The 26,375-nt window shown below is 47.9% G+C and overlaps 1 protein-coding gene across 5 annotated transcripts in view; it reads right to left on the reverse strand.

Annotated features, from left to right (window-relative positions):
• Window positions 1–26,375, reverse strand: part of FOXN3 (forkhead box N3) — a 538,038-nt gene that overhangs the window by 439,369 nt on the left and 72,294 nt on the right. For 3 of the 5 annotated variants that reach the window (XM_081510823.1, XM_081510814.1, XM_081510805.1), the window contains exon 1: window positions 499–881. The gene's annotated coding sequence lies outside the window, so the exon portion shown is untranslated. Of the gene's footprint in view, window positions 1–498; window positions 882–12,071; window positions 12,269–16,919; window positions 17,057–26,375 lie in introns of those variants that run through there. The other 2 variants (XM_081510807.1, XM_081510806.1) reach the window with 2 other exon arrangements.

The raw sequence follows: 26,375 nt of genomic DNA on the forward strand, positions 1-26,375 counted from the left end.
AGGAAAAGCAAACATGTGTTTTCTGAGTTTCTATTTTAGGAGCTCAAAAAGTCCCTTCAAAAATTACTCTTGCCCTCCTCCTTCCCAATTATAGCTAAATAAATGTAATGGAAGATTTTTAGCGTTAATTAAACATCAAAGGCACCTTTTCTGCTGCCTGATTTCCACGCAAAGAAATAGCTGTACTATGTTACACTTGTCCATCTTCAAAGTCCTCCCGCAGACATCTCATGTAATCTTTACCCTACTTTTGTGATAAAACAGACACTATAATCCCTGGTTTTCAAACAAGGAAGTGGAGGTCCTAAAGAGTACAGGGACTTGTCCAAAATCACACAGCTGGTCCTTAGAGCAGCTGGGATCCTTAGCTAAGGTTCCAGCATTTCCAACTGATTCCTGCTTTTTCAAGTGCCCACCTGGCCTCCCAACTATTTCTCTACAAACACTATGGAAAATGAGGCATCCAAAACACAGGTTCCTGTAGTCACAGTTTCTTACCTGTTGTAGAGCAGTGATCTACCAGAATGGAAATAAGAAGCCAGTTGCAAAGGTTTTCATCTCTGCCAAACGAGAAAGCTGACTGGTCAGATTTCTGTCCTGTGGCGGACGAGGGCACCCTGGCAGACTGAAAGCTCGGAGCTCTGGGGCTAAGCAATGCCCCTGTCACCCGTACACCTTTTCACACTCATCAGAGACTGACTCCACGTGACACGTGGAGCAGTGAGGTTTCCTCAGTCCCAGCACTGAAAGTCCACAGGGACTCTGGAACCTCAGAAGCTTCCGAGTCCAGGTGGCCTGTTGGAGAGAGTCTGGCCATCCTGTCCAGACCCGGTGACAAGCGGGGCGTGACTTCTCAGCCCTCCTGCACCCCTGGGAAAGTCACCAGTCAGTTCTGTTTGTGGCACTCCACTTCCTCCTCCCCTCCGCCGAAAGGAAATGTAACTTCTCTGATGATGGGTCCCAAACCACCTAAATACCAGCCAGGTGAGGGCTGGGTGACACTGAACGGAAAAGACAGAAATACCTGATTCTTAAAAAACGAGTCTTTCCTTTTCTTATGCAGCTCATAAAGAAGGGGCTAGAAATGGCAGGGTCCTTGGAAGACATGGACTTGGAAGGATTAATGCAAAACTTACTCGGCGAATTCATTTGATTCCTTTGTTGACAACTGGTCTAGGGACTTTCCCAGCAGTTAAGTGGTTAAGATTTTGCTTTCCAGTGCATGGGGTGTGGGTTCAATTTCTGGTTGGGGAACTAAGATCCCATATACCTCGCAGCCAAAAATCCAGAGTATAAACAACATAAGCAGTACTGTTACAAATTCAATAAAGATTTAAACAAATTTTTTTAATTTAAAAAAAAAATGATCTCATTATAGTCACACCATCCACTGTGGCCTTCAAACGTTACAAATGCTAGGCCAAAAGTCATCTTAGCACCAGTAGGAGGTGATCAGAAACGGAAAAGAAAAGCTAGCGGTGAGCAGCGCCTCGAAGCTAGAGCACCGCGGAAGGTGGACTGGTCAGAAGAGACCACCATCAGTCGTTTACTCTGTGAACCTCACACGCTGAACCCTAATGTAAGCCAGGTCCTGTTCCAGGCTCTGGGTATTCAAGAACACATCACACAGAGCCCTCAGCCGGGCAAACAGCCGCAGGGCGGTGCTCTAAGTGCTGCGGGGAACCGTGTTCCAGGTCATCTCGGATGGCCTGGGACTGCAGCAGCGTGGAGCAGGGCTCGGGTCCCGGTGGTGGTGGAAGCACCAGATCCTAGCCACTAGACGTGTGATCAGTGACAAGAGCCCTGGGCCTTTGGCTTTGCAGAAAAGAATTCCCACAAAGACAGGAAGTGGTGAAACAAGTAAAGTATTTATTAAGAGGAAAAGAGCTCAGCGTGTGTGGACAGGCGCGTGGGCAAACTCAGAGCTCCTGAGTCGTGCCCTCACGCAAGTTTGAGTTACTTTCATGGGGTATTTCTTCTGAGTTTCCTTTGGCCAATCCTTTTGATTTGCCCGGTTCACAGTCTGTATCTGGTATAGCTCAGAATCCTCCCAGGGCTTCGCTGGTAGCTCAGATGGTAAAGAATCCACCTTCAATGCAGGAGGCCTGGGTTCAGTCCCTGGGTTGGGAAGATCCCCCGGAGAAGGGAATGGCAACCCACTCCGGTATTCTTGCCTCAAGAGTCCCACGGACAGAGGAGCCCGGAGCGCTACAGTCCATGGGGTCACAAAGAGTCAAAGCAGCTCGACTGAAATGACTTAGTCCGCACGCATAGGATTCTCCCATGTGTGCACACGCATCCCTTAGCCAAGATGGATTTTACCAAAAAGGCATCTGGGTAGAACATCCCTTGACATAAGTCTCCTTTAGCCTCCAAAGAGCCTTTCTGCGCATGTGTGGTCAGGGCGATCTGCTGACTTCGAGAACGAGAAACATGTGGTCTAGGCAGGGCCCAGCCTCCTCCCTTAATCGCCCTGCTTTTCTTGTCTTGGAGTTTCGGTCCATAGGGGATGAATCTCCAACTGCTTTACCCTCTGGGGTGGGCTCGTCTATCTCCTGCCTCACAGGCCCTGGGTGATCGAGTATCCGTGGTCCCAATCTTAGACCAGCTCAACTTGAGAGCCCGTCTCAGCCTCGCCCTCTGCTCTGTTTTGCTAGGAGCTGACTCTTGCAGGCCGAGATTTACAGAATCCCGGGTCAGATAGCTAATAGCTAGATATGGCCCATGAGCAGTGTTGGAGAAAGAGTGGAAGGTGGGAGAAAAGTTAAGGCCAGAGAATTTCTTCACCTCCCTCTCGCCTCTGACAGCATCTCCAGCCGTAACTGCATCTGACTAAGGCTTCTGCCAGGTGACCCCAGCCCTTGGCTCAGGTAACACGATGACTTCCCGTTAACTCTCCAGCTTAATGATGTTAATGACTTTCTGCTAAAACTAGTTGCTGGTAACTTCTTCCTCTGTTTCTGTCTCAGATCCTCCATCACCTGCATTAAATTCCTTCTGTGTACACCAGCAAATCCCAGTGGAAGGATAATTTACAAAATGACCTGAGCAGTGCTCCTCAAAAGGATGCGTGCGTGTGTGTCTGACTCTTTGTGATCCTGTGGACGGTAGCCCACCAGGCTCCTCTGTCTCTGGGGATTCCCCTGGTAAAAATACTGGAGTGGGGTGCCATTCCCTTCTCCAGGGGATCTTCCCAACCCAGGGATTGAACCCCAGTCTCCCACATTGCAGATGGATTCTTTACCATCTTAGCCACCAGGGAAGCCCAAGTAGAGTCATTGCTGCTGCTGCTGCTAAGTCACTTCAGTCGTATCCGACTCTTAGCGACCCCATGGACTGTAGCCTACCAGGCTCCTCCGTCCATGGGATTTTCCAGGCAAGAGTACTGGAGTGGGGTGCCATTGCCTTCTCCGAGTAGAGGCATTAAAAACCAGGAAACGCTGAGAAACTGTTACAGCAAAGAGGAGCTTTAAGGAGACATGACAATTCACGTACGGTGGTATACTGGGTGGGGTCAGGGACAGAAAAAAGACATCAGGTAAAAACCAAGAAAATTTAAATCAAGTATGGATTTTAGCTGGTAATACTGTATCAATATTGGCTCATTGATTATAATAGTACCAATCACTGACATGTAAGATGTTCGTAATAAGGGAAAGTGAGTGTGAGATGGCTGGGGACTCTTTGCTATTTTCTCAATTTTTCTGTCAACTTCAACCTGTGACTTTTTTAAAGGTCTATTAAAAAAAAAATCCTTCCAAGGTAAACATTTGAAATGGTTTTATTTCCCTACTACAGAAACCCCATAGCCTCCCTTCCTAAGCAGGGGCTACGTCCGACCCAGCAGATCTGGGGGCTTTTTCATTGGGAACTAGGACAGGGGGTTTCATGGTCAAGACATCAAGAAACCACCCAGCAAGGGATCAAGCAGCTCTGGGAAGCCAGGAGAAAACCTGGGTCTGAAGCCAGAATGTGGTCTGGGCAAGGCTGATGAGAGGCAGGAGACGGCTGTGAGCGAGAAAACGGAGAGGGCCGGCTCCTCGTGGAGCCAGGTCCGGGGTGCGCAGAGAGCAGGTCCGGGGTGCGCAGAGAGGCTGCTTGAAAGACTCTGGGGTGGGGGGAGCTGGCACCACCTTTGGGGGTGAACCGAGAGAACAGGAAGAGGGGAGGGGGCGTCAGGAGGAAGGGGGGAAGGAAGAACAGTAATAACGGCAGCTCAGAGGCGCTGAGTCATTGTACCTGCATCTTCTCATTTCTAGCCCCTTATAAGTAGGGTACTATTTTTATTTCCATTTTACAGATGAACAGACTTGCCCCAAATGGCACAGATTATTTATGAGCAGAATAATAGCCCAAATACAAGTCTGCAGGGCACAAAAAGAGGGTCAACAAGTCCCCATAGTGGGCAGACTCGGTAGAAACCATGAGACTGAGTCTTCAAGGACAGATAGAGGTTAAGATGTGAGCAAATGTGGGCAGAAGGACTTCATGGCGGGGTCATCTTAGGTGTGGGCAAAGGCGTGGAGGGATGAAAAGCAGGGTGGTCAGAGAGCTGTGTGGAGGGCAGGGAGGCTAAAACGAGGGTCTCAAGGGAGGACGTGCCTGCAGACCCCACGGGAGACGCAGGCAGGGCTGGTGTCCCTCAGGTTTACACTTGATCTTGACCTGCACGTGGCGGACTCCTCTGTCTCCCTTAAACCTCTGCTCCAGGGTCCCCGTCCTCAGCGTCTCTTGAGCCTCCCTATTCTGCTGTAATTTGTATCCTTTTCCCCCTCGTACTCACCCTTTACTCATTTACTAATTGTTCACTGTCTCTCTCCCTTCACCACCAGCCCCCACACAAGTAAAATTTTCCCAAGGCCAGGAATCTGTTTTGTTCAGGGATCATTTCTAGGAATGCAAAACAGTATCCAGCCTACAGGAGGTGCTCAATAATTTTTTAAATGAATGAATTTAGTTAAACAAAAAGGCATTTCTCTCAGCCAGGATACTCCACAGAAACAGAACCAATAGGATGTAAAGATATATAGAAAGCAATTTATTGTAAGGCATTGGCTAACATGATGATAGAGGCGAAGTCCCAAGATCTGCAGTCAGCAAGCTGGAGACCCAGGAGAAGCAATGGTGCGGTCTTGGTCTGAACAACGGCAGGCTCAAGGCCCAGGAAGTAGAGATGTTTCAGCTGGGGTCTGAAGGCAGGAAAGAACTGATGTTCCAGTTCATGGCAATCAGGCAGGAGCAATTCCTCCTTCCTCGACCCTTTTGTCCTAGCCGGGCCTTCAACTGATGATATGAGGCCCACCCACATCAGGGAGAGCAATCTGCTTTATCCAGTCTAGTGAGTCAAGTATTAGTCTCATCCATAACACCACTGCTGATGTAACCAGATGTGTGACCACACATCTAGGTATCCCATGGTCCAGTCAAGTTGATACGTAAAGCTCACCCTCGTAGTATTAAAAGGGACTGTGTGTTTTACCCTGGAGGAGGAAATGGCCACCCACTCCAGTATTCTTGTCTGAAAAACCCCATGGACAGAGGAGCCTGGCGGGTCACCGTCCATGGGGTCACAAACAGCCAGACACGACTGAGCACGCAGGCATGCGTGTGTCTTACAGGGTCATTCTGGACTGTAAGGAGAATGATTTAGAAGGGAGCAAGACAAAGGCAGGGAGATTCATGAGGAGGTTACTGTTACACCAGCTCGGGCAAAGACCGACGCAGACCTGCAGGGACCCACTGTTGGTAGCTCCAGATGACCCCTCTGTGGCCCATGGGCGACGTGATGGCATCACAGAGACACAGCTCCAGGATGAATCTGACTACAATATCCAGTAAAGAACAAACTGGAAGACTCTGGTGGGTCCTGGCCATTGACAGTCCCTTTCTGGGGACCAGAGCATCTTCCAGCCTCTTTGATGCTCAGTTGGAGTAGACACAAGTTGGGGTGGCTCCCTGGCTCTACTTTTGGGGATTTTCCATTTCACCTGATGGCCCTGGTGTTGAACGGACCAGGCAGCTAATAGTGTGACCCTCACTCTCTGCCTGTACGATTGGCCCCGGGCTGGGCCCTTGACCCTGTACCAGGCCAATCAGAGTCTTCTAGAATTCTCTAATGGAAGCCAGGGGAAGTAGGTCTGCTTCTGCTCTGATTTCCAAAGCTACAGGGTGCTTCCCACAGCCACACCCTCAGGAGATGGGTCACAGCCCAACTATTAGCCCAAGCAGATACAAAAACATGATAAAAGTGCAAGATAAACTCTGGATTATCCAAACACTCCTTCTATTGCTCCACCATCAGAAACAGTTTAGAATAGCTTCTCTATCTAGCCACCATTTAGATACTCACGGAGAGATACAGACATCCTCACTCAGTTGGAAATGACATCATAATACCAACTTTCGAGATACAGATGGCATCTGGTGATGTTGAAAGATTTTTCCACTCGCTTCTTTGGATGCTTTCAATTGCAATAAAACGCCACCGGCCTTTGCCCTTATGAGGTCAGGAACCTTCATATCCTCCCTGAAACCGATAGCCTTGCCCTTCTGCGAACCTACACTTAAGAGAAGGTACACCTGTGTGTGACTCAGACTTCACCTTCACCCACTTTCTAAGAGATTGAATGCCTCCCCCAGGTGACAGCACTAAATCACTACTGTGAATCCACGCTCATCGGAGGGAATGAAGAACCCTCGCTTTGCTGCTTTCATCTCTTTGATACTGATCACACTTACTCCTTAATTGACCAAATCAGGTCATTTGCAGACGATCCTCCAGTAGTGGAAGACGGCTGGTATTCCCTTCTCTCTAGGGCCAGTTACAGAACTGGCTGCAACCTGTGTCCTCAGACCCATCTTCCTCGGCTCTGGCTCCGTCCTTTAGGAGTGATTTATCCCGGGGTCTGACTCCTGAGCAGAGCTGCAGCGTCGGCCTTGAAGGAAAGCCAGACGCAGCCTGGCCTGGCTCTGGGCCAGCCAGCTGGCGGCGGAGCTGCGGGCTCTGGGTCCCCCCGGCCCCCCTTTCAGCCGTCTCGCTCAGGTGATCATCCACGCTGCAGCTCCCTGGCTCTTCCTAGCCCCTCATTTCAGATCACTTTACGCACGTTAATTAAGCCTTGAAACACTCAGGAAAGAAAAGCGAATGGCTCACTGGGATGTTGCGCCAAGCCCCTCCCCAGTCAGAAGGAAGAAGGAGCCGGTAAAGTGCAGGGTTGGGATGAAGCAGGCTGAACCGATTTCACACGTCTCAGGGAACCCCATTCCCTTCAAAGTCACCAGTCAGCATCACAGAACAACTCCCACCTCGGGGTCACCCGTCACGGTCGATCCAGATGACCACTGGGAGGTGGGCCCTCCGGGCAAGACTGCTGACTGAAAGGCAGCATCAATCCTAAAGGAAATCAACCCTGAATATTCACTGGAAGGACTGATGCTGAAGCTGGAGCTCCAATCCTTTGGCCACCTGATGCCAATAACTGACTCACTGGAAAAGTCCCTGATGCTGCCCTCGAAAGACCGAGGGTAGGAGAAGGGATGACAATGAAATGGTTGGATGGCATCATTTACTCAGCGGACATGAGTTTGAGCAAAGCTCCGGGAGACAGTCCTGGACAGGGAGGCCCGGCGTGCTGCAGCCCACGGGGCCGCAGAGAGTCGGACGCGACTGAGCAACAACCACCATCTGTATCGTGCCTGTTAGGAGCCCTTCGGTCTGTACTGTAGTGGTGACGGTCATGGTCACGGGCTTTGGAATCAGAGAGGCCTCAGCCACACCCCGGCCCTGCCACTTCCAGCTGAGCTGTCTTGCGCACTTTGCTTGGAATCCTGGATCCCTCTGTTTTCACTGTTAAGGGGATATGAGAGCATCCACCCCTGCCACCTCCACCCCCCCCACCCCCCACCGTGCCAACGTGGTGTCTGAGGAGGATGAAATTAGATCAGGCGTGCAAAATATTGAGGACCAAAATGTAAAACATATTTATGTTTGGCACATAAAATGGTATATTTTATAGTTTTCTGAACCATCTCCCTAGCTAACCCCAGCCCATCTGAATTAATGTAGTTCTCTCGCTGCGCTGGAAGCTTTATCTCAAATTAGCACTGAAGTCTCTCATTGACAAGAAATGGTTGGGGAATCCCAATGAAGTCTGTAGTTTAGCTGACAGCTTATGCCATGTCCGTGTCTTAGTTTTGATAAATGTATCACAGACATTTACAATGTTGACATTACAGGAACTTGGGTGGGTGGTACACTGGAGCCCTTCTTTCTTTGGAACAAATGCTCACCTGACAGCAGCAATAATCCTATTAAAATGCGCCAAAATCAGCATTGCTCACACCGTAGGTATAGTACATCATCCATGCTTTTAGTATACAGTAGTAAAAATACCTCCTTAGGGTTCAAAATTGCCAAATTTTTTTGTTACCAAAATAAAAGGCAATTGAATGTTATCTCTAGCTGTTATCACCACCAAGAAAAATTCCTTGAGTTTCCAGTGATGGCAAGGCACCATCTTGAACGTTAAAATAGCAAACATTACCATCAGGAAAAACAAAAACAAAAAACTGCCTGCATGAACGTCATTTTACGGTAGCTGTTCGGGTGTGAGATGTTTGATAACTTTGCCATGTAAGCCCCCAGGGCGTCCCTTCCCCTTTCAGGGGGAACGGATGACTCTCCAGGCAGTCAGCTCCACGCCGACTTCTGGTGGGCAGTGATGACAAAGAACAATCTTGCCCAATAACACTGCAGATTATACCGCTGGCCACCCAGAGTCCAGTTTTTGAGACGTTCATCTTACAATGCTGAGGAGATCTTTTCTCTCTCTCACCTGAAGGGGACCTGAGGCTTTTATTTCTTTACTTTTATTCCTTACTTTTATTTTCTTATTTCTTGTACCATGCAAATTGTGATGTATTCGTGGGGGTTGGAAGGAGATTTCCAAAGGGCAGATGGAGAGTTTTGCTAATGGTGCTGACGTGGATCCCATCAGAGACCGTGAATGTCCTGTAGCTACATAACAACAGGTTCAGAGAAAGAGCTGCTGCTTGAAGAAGTGAAGATATACGTGTCCTCAGGCTGCTCCGCTCGCCGGGTTACTGAGCAAAATACAGCATGTGGGCTCAGTTGTATCCGACTCTTTGTGACCCCATGAACGGTAGCCCGCCAGACTCCTCTGTCCATGGGATTCTCCAGGCAAAAATACCGGAGCGGATTGCCATTTCCTCCTCCAAGGGATCTTCCCAACCCAGGGATTGAACCCACATCTCCTGTGTCTCCTGCAGTGGCACCTGGATTCTTTAGCGCCACCTGGGATGCACCCCTAGGCTACTAGGAATCTGTGAAGCGCCAGTCTCTCCTGAATGTTCGCTGGCAAACCATCTCGTCATTGACAGCACTCCTGGCTCTCACTGTGCACAGGGCACTGCGCGGGGTCTGGGCACACAGAGGAGGTGAAGACACGGCCCCAGTTCTCAAGTGCAAGAATGACATTTGTGATTCTTTTTAGCTGCCTCTGGTGTGATCTCTTTCCTGTGCTGGGGGAACCTCCAACCTCCGGAGGCAAAGCCACCTCACCCCACCCCCAGCGCCCGCCCCCTGCTAAAGACTGAAAAGGCCAGACAGACTCCCTAGGCTCTCTTGCAGTTGGCAGTGGGGAGGGGCGTGACCTGGGCTCCGCCTGCAGCCGCTGATTCGAAGCAGTGGGGTGGTGCAGAATGCCGCAGCCACAGGAGCAATGGCAGCCACAGGGCACCATGCAGCGTCTTTGGGGTCCATGGCAGGTTCATCACAGACCGCTCTGCAGCGAGACCATAGGCTTCGAGCCACGCTGCATCACCACGTTGCTGGTCCCGCCTCCAGCCCACCCGGGGAGTTCTGCGGGCCATCTGCCAAGCTGGGTGTAAATGCCCTGTCTGCTTAGACCAGCTAGACTTGGCCTGTGCTGACTAACACAAGGGCTCTGCCTTACGGTCTCCCTGGTGGATACTGGTTGAGCCAACCAGCCATTGTGTGCTGAACCGCAGTGCTGGTTTGCACGCTCCCTCCCTCCGCCATCAGACTCCTTATAATAACCACACTTAGGTACCAGGCCGTCTGTGGTCACGGAATAAGCCAGTTGCTCCCATGGGGGATTTAACTAGTTACCTTGGCTGCTGCTGCTAAGTGAATCAACCAGAAATGCAAGCAAATTTAATCTCAGATACATCTCCGTGTGGATAAAATGAAGCATGGATTGTATACATGTTTCTGGTACTGTAGGCAGGGTAGTTAATTTTTTTTTTTTTTACGACATTAAAGAATGTAATACATTAGAGTTTTAGCCCCAAACAAAAAATAAAACAAAACAAACCTTCAAAGGGACAGAGAAAACATCATTTTTGCTGTTGCTGTTTTAAATAGAGAAGAAACAGTTTTCATATTCCGTTCATCTTCCTTACTCAGCCTTTCCCTTTGTCTTGTAGAAATCGCATTGTGCAGCATACTTGTAATTCATCCACTGACTCTTCTTGATGACATTGAACTTGGCAATAAGGAACTTTCAGTGTGAGATTGGATCATTTTGTCTCAAAGAGCAAAGAACTGATTCCTTAAAAGATTGAGAAAATATGAATTTCTGCTGATGCAAACCAGGAATGCAAGTCTTTCCTATTATTCTCCCAGCAAGTTAAATGTGGAAGTGGAGTCATTTCTTATAAAACGAGTAGGCAAAGAGATCATTAAGCCTTTCACTTGCGCTTACTTTGAGCAGCCACGAAAATAAGCCAAGGAACAAATGCTTCGGTCTCAGATGAGAGCAGGGTGGGTTGAAGGGCCTGGGGGGTGGGGGTGGTGGAGGTCTCAGTGGAAGGCACCCCACCTTTCCTGTTGAACCCCTTCACATTCAGTAGTCTGGAGTTATAGTCCCTGTTACTCAGGGAGAAAGCTGGTCATCCCATCACAGGGCTGCAAAGCGTGGGGGCCACTGTCCACCGCCATCCGCCCTTGCCTCCATGGGTGGCCCTTGCTTCCCTCACCCTGGCTCCCATGGGTGCCCCTCACCAACGCTCTAGAGCGCCCCCCACGGCTCGCCCCCCACCTGCGCTGAGGACGCTGCTGCTTGATTCCCTGGGGACCCTGCTCTCCTGAAGCTCTACGTTCTGCTGGTTTTCCTCCCACCTCCTGGCCAGTCCCTCCTAGTTTTCCCTCTTCTGCCTGCTTCCTGATGCTGCTGTGCTATCATGGGCTTTTCTTCCTCTTTTCTTTCACTTGCTCTCTCTCTGGGTGATCACATCCATTTCTGTGGCTTAGAATGATCACCAATACCCCATATCCAGCACCCAGCTCCCTCCTGAATTCCACACCTCTGTCTCCAGTAAGCTCATCATCTACTCGATGCTGGATACTTAGCTGTCGCCTCAAACTCAATATCCGTGTTCCCATTCTGAACGATTTACCCTCCCCCTCCAAGCCTCTTCCTTCTATATCCCCATGTTCAGCATCCAAAGACCTCAACATGATCCTGACCACGCTCTTCCTTCCTGCCCTACATTCAGGCTCTGAATCCCGCAGATTCTGCTTCAGGAACGACTCCTCAGCTTGGCTCCTGGTCTCCGTGGCCTCTGCCTCCCGTCAGCCCTCCACCTCTTGACCCTGACCCAGCATCCTGCCCTGCTTGCCAGTCATGCTCACACAGATGAGGAGATGGGAGAAGCCCACCAGACCTGGGGATCTAAGCAGCTGGGAGCTAAAGAAGAACAAAGATTTCTCAGAGAGTTGGGACCCTGGATGGGTCTGAGGCTTGAATGGAAGAGACAGCTGTGAGATCTCAGCAAGTCCTGCCTGTGCCAGTGACCAGGCCAACCCCTAGAGCCGTATAACTACTTACCCTGAAATACCACTTTGGTTCCGTCACCTTCTGGCCCCTGATCTTTGGCGACCCCCCATCATTCACAGAATATACAGCGTACAGTTCACCTCCCCTCTGAACACGCCAGCACCCCAGTGATCTCTCTCACGCCTCTGTTCCCGTTATCTCCACTTGGTCCCTGAAATTAGCCTTTCTCCTCTGCCACGAGGAAGCACTGACCTTAATCTTCCAGTCGCTGAAACCTTCCCCAGGCCGTTACTCCTCCTAGAACCCCGTCCTTTAACTCTTCAAACTCGTTTGTTTAGATCACACATGGTTACTCATTTGCTCAAGCAATATTTACTGAGAGCCACCCGTGGGCCAACTGGATTCCAGCGAAGAAGACAAAGGTCTCTCCTTGAAGAGTTCTTCATCCCCTGGAAAGACAGGCAGGCAAGGAAAAGGCGGTTACTTTCCAGCGTGACGGGCTCTGCGGTGCTGCTGCTAGACGGCGACCTGGGAGCGTCCTTCCGGGAATCTCCCAGATCTCACCATCACAGAGACGGTCACGTCACCTTACGGAGGAAAGTATTTTCTCTCTTTTAAACTCCAAGGGTGTTGATTCTCAACTCTGTGGCACAAAGATTCATCTGGAGTGCTTTTTAATCACGCTATTTCCAGGGTCCCATTTCCAGAGGTTCTGTTTCAGGAGGTCTGGGATTGGGACTAGAAATAAGCATTTTGAAGTAAACCCCTCAGTGAATCTAATACAGATGAGGCCACAGGCCACACTTGGAAAAACATTCCTAAGGAATTTTTTATTGTTTTTGCAGCTCACAAAACATGCCAGAGACAGCCTTGTACTCTCCATGCTTACATGTATGGCTTATATAGTTTGCTGAATAATTGCTCTTTAAGAGTCCTTTGTTTACTTCTTTATATTCCTCCATAGCACAAGAAAAGGGCATAAGAAATTGCATGTCTTAAGTACTTAATAATTTTAGTAAAGTTCCTTTTTGTGTCTGAATTTTTATAAGAACAGCATATTGTTTTAAAAAATTAGAATTAGGGACTTCCCGGGTGGTCCAGTGGCTAAGAATCCACCTTCCGATAGAGAGGACACGGATTTGATCCCTGGCTGGCAGCTTGCCACAGAGCAACTGATCTGAGAGCAGCAGCTCCTGAGGCTGCACGCCACCGCTAGAGAGAAGCTCCCGAGCTGCAAGGGAGAGCCCACGCCCCACAGTCGGGTCGCAGCTAAGACCCGACACGGCCAGAGAAACACAGAGCAAATTTTAGAAGTTAGAATTAAAAAAGAAAAAGATTGACCTAAGAACAAACTGCTGTGCCAAGGCTGAGTTATTAGTGAACCAGGCGGGGTGGGCAGGGGGTTGCTGCCACATCCCGGGGCCCCAGCACCTTCCATGGGAGCCAAAAAGACAGGGCACTGCCACCCACGTCCCTCGGCTAGCGCTGCCCTCACACGAGGCTCTGGCCACATTTCAGAGAGATGCCACTGGGCCCTGGAGGAGGGTGTTCTTCAAAGCTGAATCTGAGCGCCTGCGACACAGTTGTGACCAATCATTCTTTCAAACCGGCTTCCCAGTGGCCTGTCCTGAGTGTGGATGGAGGGCCAAGAAGCCCAGGATTCCTGGGCGCAGCGGGGGCAGCCCCCCAGGCCCAGCGCCTCGGCGCCCCCGCGGACCCCCCCAGGGCGGGTGGCTGCGATTCGGGTCCTGCCCCGTGGATCGGACTCCGCCCTCTGCGGCTCCCACGCGACCCCTTTCTGGACGTGAGCGTGGCTGCCCGTGCCCCTAACGCCGCGGCCTCCACCGTCACGTCTTTCGGAGCCGCTCCTGCACCACCCACGGCAGTCATCCTGAGCCGTAACCCCGAGGCCGAGCTGGGAATCCCCGAAGGGAAATAAAAGAGGAAGCTGACGCTGGGATTACCGCTCTCTCGGTTGCTTTTTCTGTTCCCTTCCTGTTCTCAGGAGGGACGGCTTCACGCTTCCCTGAGGACTCCCCCTTCCCCAGCCCTCCCCACGGCGGAAACCACTGACCCACCTCTGTGATGTGAGCCCCACGCCGATCTTCAGATTCTAGAAGGTTCAAGAGTCTAGAACAAGTCCAGATCTCGGGCAGGGGTGTTTGAAGAATCTTCTCTTTAACAAGGCTGGAGGAGGGCCTGGCCACCCGCTCCAGTGTTGTGCCTGGAAAAGCCCAGGGACAGAGGCGGCTGGCGGGCTGCAGCCCCTGGGGTTGCAGAGAGTCAGACACGAGTGAGGACTAACACCCGCACTTTTCATATTATACCTCAGAACCCAGCGAGACACATCTTGGGCTCTAACAGGGAACGCTGGGAGGCATCAGGACCCAGAGGAGAACTTAACACCAGACCCAGAACTGGGCCAACGGAGCCGCCCCAGTCACAGGTGCTGGCGGGGCCCCCACCGCAGCAGGCGCCCTAGTCTGCAGTGGGCACCATCGCAGGCCGGACTCACATGCTCTGGCATGACCCAGCAAAGCAACAGGGGCCCAGAGGCATGGTCAACGGTCAGAATTAAGAGAGCGCGTTGGTAAACAAGAGGTCCCTAGCTTTTAGGCGGACGTCGAGCAGCTTCTCTTAGAGGACCCACGCTACCGGGTAATTTAGTAGGACAGGCAGACAACACAAGAGTCGAATCATCAATTCCGGGGTGTGGGGAGGGCAAGGACTGTATCACAGCTTTGGAGAAAAGCTAGCTTTGGCATTTGAACAGATCTAGAGGGAAGAGGGACATGTGCGTAGGACTGAGGTCTAGAGATGGGCTGTGGAAAGCATCCCCACATCCCCCTTTGTAGGATTCAGAGGGGCGTGCAACCCACCATCACAGGGCTGCAGTAGAAGGCAGAGAGGGTAGACCAGGCAGCCCTGGACACTCTCCTGGGTCCAAGAGCCAACCCCTGCTTCAAATCCTTAACATTTCTTTCCTGTAGCCCCAGCACCCTCCTTGTCTTCACATGCCCTGCTTCATGCCCTCTGAAAATTGGAATTGTTCACCATGTGTGCCTCTGCAGGGGCTTCCCTGGTGGCTCAGATAGTATTGAATCTGTCTGCAATGCAGGGGACTCAATTTCGATCCCTGGGTCAGGAAGATCCCTGGAGAAGGGAATACAACCCACTTCAGGATTCTTGCCTGGAGAATCCCATGGACAGAGGAGCCTGGTTGGCTACAGTCCATGGGGTCACAAAGAGTCGGACACGACTGAGAGACCCAGCAAGTTATCTCTGCGCCCAGCACACAGGCATTCAACGTCTACTGTTGAGTTACCAGAATTATTTGGGCCTTCCCAGGTGGTGCTAATGGTAAAGAACCTGCCTGCCAATGCAGGAGATATAAGAGATGTGGGTTTGATCCCTGGGTCAGGAAGACCCCCTGGAGGAATAAATGGCATCCCACTCTAGTACTCTTGCCTGGAGAATCCCATGGACAGAGGAGCCTGGCGGGCTACAGTCCATGGGGTCGAAAAGAGTTGGACATGACTGAAGTGCGTTAGCTTGCCTCTTCAGAATAGCTGCTAAACAAAATGGGGAGACGGGATTACAAACAAAGTTAGTAATACAAACAGCCCCAAATTTATTCCCTTGGACAGTGTTCCATTTTCACAAGAACTTAGTGGAAGTCAGAACCGAAGCAGTGATTTAGTCCATCCCACTGATGTAATCTAGGGCACTATATAATCTATAATTTTAATTTCTAGAACAAAACTCCGAGGGCAGTTCTACTGGTGTTGCCACAGAAGATTAAGAAGAAGAAGGTTTATCACTTCTCGGTAGTTATAAGTGTGTAACCCCATGATTTGCTTTATTACATATAATCTATAAATGTATAATATTTATAGGCGGCACCAGGTCTTAGTTGCAGGATGCAGGCTCCCTAGTTGCAGCATGTGGCATCCGGTCCCCTGACCGGGGTCAAGCCCGGGCCCCTGTGTTGGGAGCGTGGAGCCTCAGCCCCTGGACCACCCGGGAACTGCCCCGTGATGTGCTTCCTATGTTTTCATTGGCTGATGGCTACATAGGCTAGATCATATGGATTTGTTTTTGCTAACGTCAAAAAAGGTCCATTCATTTATTTGGACGGAAATGTTCTAACATTGCTCTAAAAATCGCTGCCGGGGCATCAGACCAAGAGGCACATCATCAGGAAATCTGGGTCTCGCCTCTGCTGGGCTCACCCTTACTGCCATCACAGGGCTCGTGGGTTCAGGAAGGCGCGCCCCCTGGCCTTCCCCCTCCCCAGATCAGCTCACCCTGCTTTACACAGGATCATGTTCTCCCTCCCCCTCTTCTCAGAGGCAGGCAGGGGCTCTCGTCATCCCTGCTACCGTTATCTCTGAAATTATGTCAACGTGGTTTTTATTTCACATTTCCTTTAAGATGTTTGTTTGTGCTAAAGCACTCATATAGAGTTTTTGTTGGTTTTTTTTTTCCCTCCCAGGGCATTAGCATTTTAGTAAGAGCCGAATAATAAAAGTGGATTGCAGAAGCCTGTCAGAAGTGTAGTGGTGCGCGTCTTACTTCTCATAATTGCCTTGGGATGATTAGGACTGGACTTGGAAGTTGTTGTTGCAAAGTGAAAACAGGCACTTTATCTCTGCCAGGCCTCAAGGGTGGGTGTCAAGGGAGAAATGACCTGCGATGCCTTATAAAATCTAAATTCTGATTTTCTAGATAAAAAGGAAGACGGGCAGCAACTTGAGATGGGGCATTCGGGTACGGACCACTAGGACTGTTTTGAATGGTTCTTGACCTTTTGTGGCTCTCACACTCCTTTGAGACTACGAGGCGATAACATACATAAACAGAGGCATATAAAATATGAGCACTATTGAAAGGGAATTGTGGGCCTCACAGGGTCAAAAAGATCCTTGTCACCAAAATATTTTCCCTCTTCTTTTGGTTCACTCTTAATCCAGAAGTTAGAATAAATGGATGAAATTTGGAGTCCAATTAAGTCGCAAATATACCATGATGCTCTCAGCTTTGGCTAGGTACAAAGGAAACCAGAAAAATGTAAGACCTCATCCCTGCCCCCAAACTTACATGTTGGACCTTTCAGCAAGACAGCGTAGAGTTTGGTGCTAGTTTGTGTGGTACCGATAAAGAGAGTCAGTGGCTTAATCAAACGCGATTTTGTAGAGAAAGAAGGATTCTCGTTGTACTTGACAGGCTCTGTAGGGCTTAGATAAACAGAAGGGAAATGTGAATGTCTTGCATGGAGACAACATGGTTCAAGAGAGAGAATGTGAGCTTTGACATCTGATACATTTGGGTCTGAATCACCACTCTATTGATTACAGGCTCTGTAACCATGCAAAATTTACTTGATATCTCTGTATTTGCATTTCTACATGTGTAAAACGGGCATTTTTGTAGAATGGATGGGAAGAATAAATAAGATAATTTTTTTAAAGCATCTGGAGCAGTGCCAAGAAGGTAACAACTGTGTTCCTCTTGTTTGCTACTGTATCTCAAGAGCATAACCCAGGGGCTGGCACACAGAAGGTGCTCAAGTAAATATCTGCAAGAAAGTTAGGTGGATGAGTAAGTGAACAAATGAGTGAATGAAAGAAGAAAATTGCACAGCTGGCAATAACAGTGGGTCCAATGCGTGGCAGTATAAAAATGTACTTCTCAAACATATTATAATAAACAAAACTATAGGCTAGCTTTAACCAAAATGGATTCACACTGTGTCCTACATTATTCAAAGACAAACTCTCAGTGTCTGCATTATTTAGGCCTTTTACAGCCTCATCACCAGTGTCACAATTCTGCCTGATTTTAGTGTCTTTTTTCCTTGTCTTTGGTTTTCAGCAGTTTACCATGATGTCCTAAGTGTGATTTCTTTGTATTTGTCTTACTTGGGGTTCCGTGATCTTCTGGAATCTGTAGGTTGATGGTCTGCATCAGTTTTGGCAAATGTTTGGCTAATACTTCTCAAATACTGCTTCTATCCTATTCCCTTCCTCTCCAAGTCTCTGATCACCTACATGTTAGAGCTTTTCACTGAATCTCATATATCTTTTACCCTCTTTTCTGTTTTTTTTTTCATTCTTTTGTCTGTGCTTCAGTTCAACATGTTCTATTATCTTATTTTTCAGTCACTAACTTTTTTATCTGATCCACTATTAAACCCATTTAAGGGACTCTTAATATCAGATAGCATGCTTTTCAATTCAAAATTTTTACTTTATTCTTTTAAAATAGATTCCAAGTCTCTCATAAAATTATCTATCTTTTCTTCTATTTTCTCGAAGGTAGTAATCATAGTCATTTTAAAGCTCTTATCTGCTATTTCCATTGTCTAGGTTACCTATAGGTCTATTTTTACTGTTTATTTTTTCTCTTGGTTTTCGATCATATGGTCCCTCATATGGAGCTTGTAACAGCTGTATCACCTTTTGTGACTGCTTCTGTTAGGTAAATCCTTAAGAGATATCCAGGTATTTATAATGGGTGTGTAAGGCAGAATCTTCTTTCCAAAATCACAGAGAGAGCTACTGTGAGAGAATATCTAAGGGGGCAAGCATCATCATCTGGCTAACACCCTCCAGCGTTCCGAAGGGTCTGAAGGATCTCCTCCCTTCACCATTCACCCAACAGTGTTTGAGACCTTGTCAGTGCGGTTCTGGTGCTGAGGCTCTTTTGGTGATCAGGACCAGGTCTCTGTACTTACAGAACTTGCATGTTTATGGGGGAAAGACAGCAAAAAATAAACTACTAAATAGCAGGGAAACCATCAGATATTCATGAGTCTCCTAATGATTATTAAAATCGATGATAAACAGTAATTAGGGGGCTACTTCACATTGAATGGTCAGGGAAGGATGTTTTCTGGAAGCAGGTGACTCTCCAGGTGACTGAATGACAAGGAATCAGCCGTGCGATCATGAAAAAGCGTTTGAGGCACAAGGAGGAACTAGCAGAAGAGCCCTGAGAGAGGAATGAGGCTGACATGCGTGACGGGCAATGCTGTGTGTCGGCTCAGCAGGGTCAGGGTATATTTGGCTGCTCAGATGTTCATTGCAGCCTGATTTCTGGGCGTGTCTGAGAAGGTGTTTCCAGGTGAGGTTAGCATCTGGACCTGCAGACTGAGTAAACAAGACTGTTGTCCCGGTGTGAGTGGGCATCACTCTATCCACTGAGGGCCTGGCTAGAACGAAATGGTGGATGAAGGGAGAATTACTCTCCCTGCTTGACCACCTGATCTGGGCCAGTGGGCTTCTCTTGTCCTTTGCTGTTGTTCAGTCGCTAAGTCCAGCCCAACTCTTTGCAACCCCATGGACCGCAGCACGCCAGGCTCCTCTGTCCTCCAGGATCTCCCGGAGTTTGCTCAGATTCATGTCTATTGACTCAGTGATGCTATCTAACCATCTCATCCTCTGCTGCCCCCTTCTCCTTTTGCCTTCCACCTTTCCCAGCATCACGGTCTTTTCCAATGAGCTGGCTCTTTTCCTAGGACTGGGATTTATCATCATCGTTCCTGGCTCTTAGGCCTTCAAACTTGAGGGAAGCCCCCAAACTCATATTATCAGCTTCCTTGGTGCTCAGGTGTTCAGATTCAGGCCACAGTCCATACCAGCGGGTCTCCTGGGTTTCCAGTGGCAGATGATAGATCATGGGACTTCTCAGTCTCTATAATTATGTGAGCCAATTCCTTACAATAAATCTCTTCATATATATAATATAAAGAAGCTATTGATTCTTTCTGGAGAACCCTGACTAATGGTTCAAGAAAAAGAAAGAAGGTCAGCGTGGCCCAAGTGGAATGGGGGAAGTTGAAAGTGAAAGAAATGAGATAGTGGACAGAGACTCGCCGGATCCCTGAGAGTTTTGTAAGTCAGAGTAAGGAGTTCAGATTTATCTTAAGCTTGATAAGAAGCTACTGAAAACCTTTCAGGAGGAGAGGAACAGGGTCTGATTAATATTTTTAAAAGCTCACTTTAGCTTTTGTGTGGAAAGAAGCAATTTGCCGAGAGGCAAGATTGAAAGTGGAGAAACAAGTTGGCCTGTGATTGCTGTGGTCCAGGAGGGCATGGTGAGGGCTTGGATGGGAGTAGTGGGGTGAGGAGATGAGCAAAAATGGAAAGACCCAGGACTGCTTTAGAAGGCAGAGTCAACAGAACTTGCCAACAGCTGGGTGTGAGTGGGGAAGGAGAGCTAACTAGAGATAAATCCTAGATTTCTGGCATAAGCAACTCGGTGGGCAATAAAGTCATCTCAATGATTTGGGAAAGCTCATCTGGAGGTCAGTGGGGTGGACTGGGAATTCTGCTTTGGCCTCATTAAATCAGAGATGCCCACTCACCATCCAAATGGACACAGCAAATTAATACTTTAGTACATGCTTTCCAGAGAGAGGTTCAGCTAGAAATAAAGAGTGGGAAATCACTCACATGTAAATGCCATTTGAATTGGCCTTGGGTCTAGATAAGAGTCCTGTACATCTTAGTCAAGTATATAGAAACATGATAGCTTGGACTGGAAGAGACATTAAAAACCCGGTGGCTCAGTGGTAAAGAAGCCGCCTGCCAATGCAGGAGACCCGGGTTCAATCCCTGACCTGGGAAGATCCCCTGGAGAAGGAAGTGACAACCCACTCCAGTATTCTTGCCTGGGAAATCCCATGGACAGGGGAGCCCCGAGGGCTACAGTCCACGGGGTCGCAAAGAGTCAGACCCGACTGGGCGACTAAGCAACAAAACAACAGTCCAATTCTTTTCTTTTATAAACAGGAAAAGTGAGGCCCCGTGAGGGTAAGCGCTTGTTTTCATAGCTATACGGTCCATCAGAATCTAGGATCTCTTTCCTTGGTTCAGTGCATTTTCATTTACCTTCTGCTTCTAAAATAGTGCAACTTAACTCCAAAGTTATGGCAAATATTTGTGGAAAGAGATAATTACACTCTGTGCAATGTTGGATTTTAAATGATAAAAAAAGTTTAAAAAGAAAAGAAACCACAAATAGTTTGCTTTAAAATATTTCACTATCAATCTGAATTCAAATAAAGAAGCAGCTTGGTTGGCAGACTGGTTGGCTCAGTGAAAAATGAATTAGCAGGAACATTTTTATCCAGAATTGATTGTAGCTGGTGCAACCTTTTTAAGAGAAGACTTTAAATTAAAAGGCCAATCGTTTCTTGATATAGAAGGAAAAAAACTTGCCAGTAAAATCCCATTACCTGAGTTGTTAAACTGGGTAGTAAAATTCCTTAGACCACTGAATTTGACACACAATCACACACACAAATACACAGTCACAGCTTCATTAGATAAACAGCAAGTGTGTGTTCCACTGCCACAGCAAAGGGGTACGGAAGGAAGCTGTGCGATTCAAAAGAACAACCGTGGACATTTTGTGTTGGCACACCAAGAATCAAGTGAAAGAGGCATGAAGCTGAAACTGACGTGAGCAGCTTTCCCATTTAGCAGCAAGAAGCTAATCTAGGCACAGCCGATAAAACAACACAGCAATAAATGATCAATAATTCTTTGTATGCAGGTAACTCTGACTCGTTTACCAAATTCTCGATAACTATAGAAGACATTCCAAACAGAATGTTCCGGATGTCGGTCTGCCTGAGAGACTTTTCTGAGAAGAAAGCAACAGCTATGCCCTTCCCCTTTGTCCACATCTGACAAACTTCCTGCCAGGACAAGAGACAGCCATGGCATCAGTCACCTCTTTGAGCTTCAACTTCCTGGTCAGTAAAATGAAGAGGTGATTGCTTGGGCACACCCAGGGGCTTTGACACCATATCTCCAACACTCGCCAAGGCCGGAACCAGTAAAAAAGAAGAAACAATAAATTCTAAGTTCACGTAAGACTAACTTTTTTTCTATATTCAAGCACAGCTGTGACTGGCTACTTGGAAAGGCACCTAACTTTGACCTCCTTTTTTTTGCCTCCCAACTAAAATATCTTTACGTTGGTATTTTATTGAATCTTTTAAAGTAGGAAACACCATTTTATAAATAAAGTCATAGTAAGTCCTCTAGTAACTACAACATATAAATCCAACTTTCAAACATGAGCTCAGATGCGATCATGATGGATTATTTAAACGATGGATTATTTTCAATGCGTGAAGATATGGCAGGAGACTAGCCTAATGTGAAGATATGCTGTAACGTTAGGTCAGTAAACAAGATATCGCTTGTCAAAACTAGGGGTGCCCCCTTTGAGTGAGGAGGACTTTCTCTCTCGTTGACCCCATCTGTGAAGTCTTTGCAGGGGCTGATGCCACACCAGTGACCAACAGCAGAGGGCAAGAGGCGTTTTCTGCTTATTGACTGTCCACTCTAGATCAAGGCCTCTCTTCTCGTATCTTAGTTCCACTAATTCTCTATATTTGGGAGAAATTAAACTCAACAATAACCCTGATTCCCTCTGTTATCACTAAATGCTGGCCCAGTTCAATGTCAACCCAGATTTGATCTGTGCCAAATTTCACAGCGGCGAGGGTCCATGAATTCCAGGATTTTGGTGATGGTAGAGCAGGAAACATTCCTGATGTTGTTCTTTTTTAACAGCAAGTTACTTTACTGCTGTATTTCCAGCAATTAGTGCAGTGCCTGGCATATATTAGGCACAATGTATTTGCTGAAAGCTGGGTGAATGAGTGAGTGAATAAACACCCTTGTAGCTGGGGCAGAACTTTATGTGATGTGAAGGTGGAGGGCAGGACCTCACTGACAGTTCACTCAAACGTTTCCCAAACTGGCTCTGCATCATACGCTTAGGATATGCAAGTGACAACAGTGAGGGACCGCTGGACATCTAGCAAAACGGCAAAAATCTGCCAACACTGACAACACCAAATGTGGGTGAGGATGTGGAACAGAAGGAATTCTCATTCATTGCTGGTGGGAATGCAAACGGGTGCGACTGCTTCGTAAGACAATTTGGCTCTTACGTGATCCAACAATTGTGCTCCTTGGTATTTATCCAAAGGAGTCGAAAACCTACATCCATTCAGAAAACCTGTGCACAAATGTTTGTACCAGCTGTGTTCATAATTACCCACATTCAGAAGTAGCTAAGACAGCCTTCAGTGAGTGAGTGGATGCAGACACTGGCACATTCGGACAATGGGGTGATGTTCAGCTCTAAGGAGAAATGAGCTATTGAGCCATGAAGACACGGAGGAAACTTAAATGCATGTGACTGAGTGAAAGAACCTAGTCTGAAAAGGCTACATACCATATGACATTCTGGAAAAGGCAAAAAACTATGGAGACAGTCAAAATGCTGCCAGGGGTTGGGGGGTGTGTGTGTGTGCTCAGTCCTGTCCAACTCTCTGTGGCCCCTTAGATTGTAGCCCACCAGGCTCCTCTGTCCGTGGAACTTCCCAGGCAAGAATACGGGAGCAGGTTGCCATTTCCTACCCGCAGGGATCCTGCTGACCCAGGGGTCGACCCCTCATCTCTTACCTTCTTCACTGGCCGATGGGTTGTTGACCACTAGCACCCCCGGGCAGGATGGATGGGCAGAGGGCACACAGGGCTTTTAGGGCCGGGAGACTCCTCTCTGTGGCGCTGTAATGAGGGATAGGCGTCCTGCACGTTTGCCCAAACCCACAGCGTGAGTCCTAAGGTAAAGGGTGGACTTTGGATGGTAACTGTGTCAATGCAGATTTATCAGTTGTAGCAAATGCACTATTCTGGTGAGGGAGAGGCTATACCTGTGTGGGGGCAGGGGCACATGGCAAATCTCTGTTCCTTCCCCTCAATTTTGCGGTGAATCTTAACCTGCTCTTTAAAAACCCTATTTTGAAAAAAAAATTCTAATAATCTTCAGAAAAGGGGAATGGGGTGAAATGCTTCCTACACTCCCTCCTTCCTACAAAAACTCCAAGCCCCAAGCAAGCGCCCAGTTTCCCCACTCCAGGTACAGACCTCAATTAAACTGTAGGGAGCAAAAAGATCTGCTTCTCCAAAGCCTGTCCACTTTCCATTCTACCATTTCACCATATCTTCTCGCCATCCGGAAGGCCCCTAAAGTGTGCTGCATGCCTCGCTGTCGTTTACTCACCAAGTCTCTGTTGTCAGTCATGTCCGACTCTGCGACCCCATGGACTGCAGCACGCCAGGCTTCGCTGTCCTTCACCGACTCCCAGAGCTTGCTCAAACTCATGTCCATGGAGCAGTGATGCCATCCAACCATCTCATCCTCTGTCGTCCCCTTCTCCTCCTGCCTTCAATCTTTCCCAGATCAGGGTCTTTTCCAGTGAGTCAGTTTTTTGCATCAGGTGGCCAAAGTATTGGAGTTTCAGCTTCAGCATCAGTCCTTCCAGTGAATATTCAGGACTGATGTCCTTTAGGATGGACTGGTTGGATCTCCTTGCAGTCCAAGGGACTCTCAAGAGTCTTCTCCAACACCACAGTTCAAAAGCATCAATTCTTCAGCGCTCAGCTTTCTTTATAGTCCAACTCTCACACCCACACATGACTACTGCAAAAACCATAGCTTTGACTAGACGGACCTTTGTCAGCAAAGTAATGTTTCTGCTTAGTCATGTCCAACTCTTTCGCGACCCTGTAGGTCATAGCCCCCCAGGCTCCTCTGTTCGTAGGACTTCCCAGGCAAGAACACTGGAGTGGGTTGCCATTTCCTTCTCCAGGGGATCTTCCCAACCCAAGGATCAAACCTACATCTCCAATATTGATAGGGGATTCTTTACCACTGAGCCACTAGGGAAGCCCTGTTGTTTACCTACCGCCTCTTAAATGGAAAATACTGACAATGAGCTTGATGACTTATAGATGCGGTGAGGAACATAATCTCCAGGATAATGGAGATAATTGAGGGACGTGGAGCTACTTGGCCAGACACAAACTGGCTCCTCATTGCCGGGATTTTTGAATCACTGAGTCTGGTTCTTTTTCTATCTTCTTGTCACCAGCCATCATGTGGCCTTTTAGAAGCCTCGATCTTTTTCAGATTAGTTGTTCCTAATTTTTTATGGTCTAAGAAACCAGGTAACCAGGTTTATTAGGATCATTTCTGAAATAAGAAAAGACAGTGGCCGAATGGCAGAGTAAAAAGATGGAAATAAAATGCATGAGCTGAGTGAATGAGATCTATGGTGTTTATTTTAACTTCTCAGAGGCCTTTTCCTTTGAGTTGTGTTCTCAGTGACTGACATTGTTGGAAAAATGACCTCTGGGTAGGTGAGTTATTGCTACAAAAAGGCATTGTTTCCTTTAAAATGAATAAGAATGGCAGCTAATACTATATTCCATTTTCTTTGTAGAATGGATTCTCTGTTTTTTAAAAAAAGCAACCAAAAAAACCCAACAACAACAACAAAAAAAGGTGGAGTGATACACTCTAGGAAAGAAGACCTAAAGGGAGTCACATTATATGAATAGCTAAGTTGATAGGAAAATAAATGTTGTTTCGCTCATAACACTGAAAAGTCAATAAGCAGCAAATGAACTTCAGAGTAGCAGGGCCAATATTCAGTTAGATGTCCTTTGTCATTAACAAAACGACACCCAAAGAAACCAAAGCCATAGGTACGCACAGTGCCTAGAAGGGTTACATATGCAGGGGAGCAAACTGGTGTATAAATAGATTTTTAAAACTTATTCATGAGACGTCCGCAGCCATTAATGGAGAGGCTGATTCCTTTATTCAGAGTAGATTCCATTATTTTTAGATCCTGTAGTTCAAAATATAGTCAGGGATTTCAAAACAGCAAACCCCAGTAAAAATGTTTAGCACCCCAAAATGGGAAGGAGATTCCTAAAAGCTCAGGTATTTATACCCTTGGTAATTGTTCAGTAAAGATGCAATGGCCTCTATCTGGTTTTACTGCTGTTCATGCTTCACCCGCCTCGTGACCACCGCGGCCGTCCCCTTTCCCCTGCCCGCCCCCTAAGGCTCTCTCAGGCGGCCACGCGTGTGCTTTAGTCACGTCTGACTCTGTGCGACCCCATGGACTGCAGCCCTCCTGGCTCCCCTGTCCATGGGATTCTCCAGGCAAGAGTTCTGGACGTTTGCCACGCCCTCCTCCAGGGGATCATCCTGACCCAGGGATCGAACCCCCATCTCTATGTCTCCTACATCGACAGGCGGGTTCTTCACCCCGAGTGCCACCTGGGAAGCCCCTCGGGTGGCAATAAAGGATATTTTACTGTAGACTATAAGCATCTTCTTATCTTTTAAGCACTGTCTTGGACTCTAAACTCTACTTTGTATACCAGAGACGTTTATATAGGTCTTATCTTGAAGCAAACCTCACTCATTTGATAGTGCCTTCCTAGAGGTCACAGTTAGAAAGTGTCTGAGCTTACATTTATGCTCAGTAGGAAGGAATGTAGTGGCTGATTAGTGATGTCTACTATGGGCATGACAAAGGTGATGGAAATATGCGTGTCTTAAAATCACCGTCCCACTCCTATATCCTGCTGATAGTGAACCAGGAGAGGCCTGGTTCATGCTTGGCTTCTCTCTCTAGCACTGGACTTTCTGCTAATTAGAAAGATCAAC

The sequence above is a fragment of the Giraffa tippelskirchi genome, chromosome 7 (assembly GCF_054371585.1).
Source record: "Giraffa tippelskirchi isolate mGirTip1 chromosome 7, T2T-mGirTip1v1.2.pri, whole genome shotgun sequence".
Classification (NCBI taxonomy): domain Eukaryota; kingdom Metazoa; phylum Chordata; class Mammalia; order Artiodactyla; family Giraffidae; genus Giraffa; species Giraffa tippelskirchi.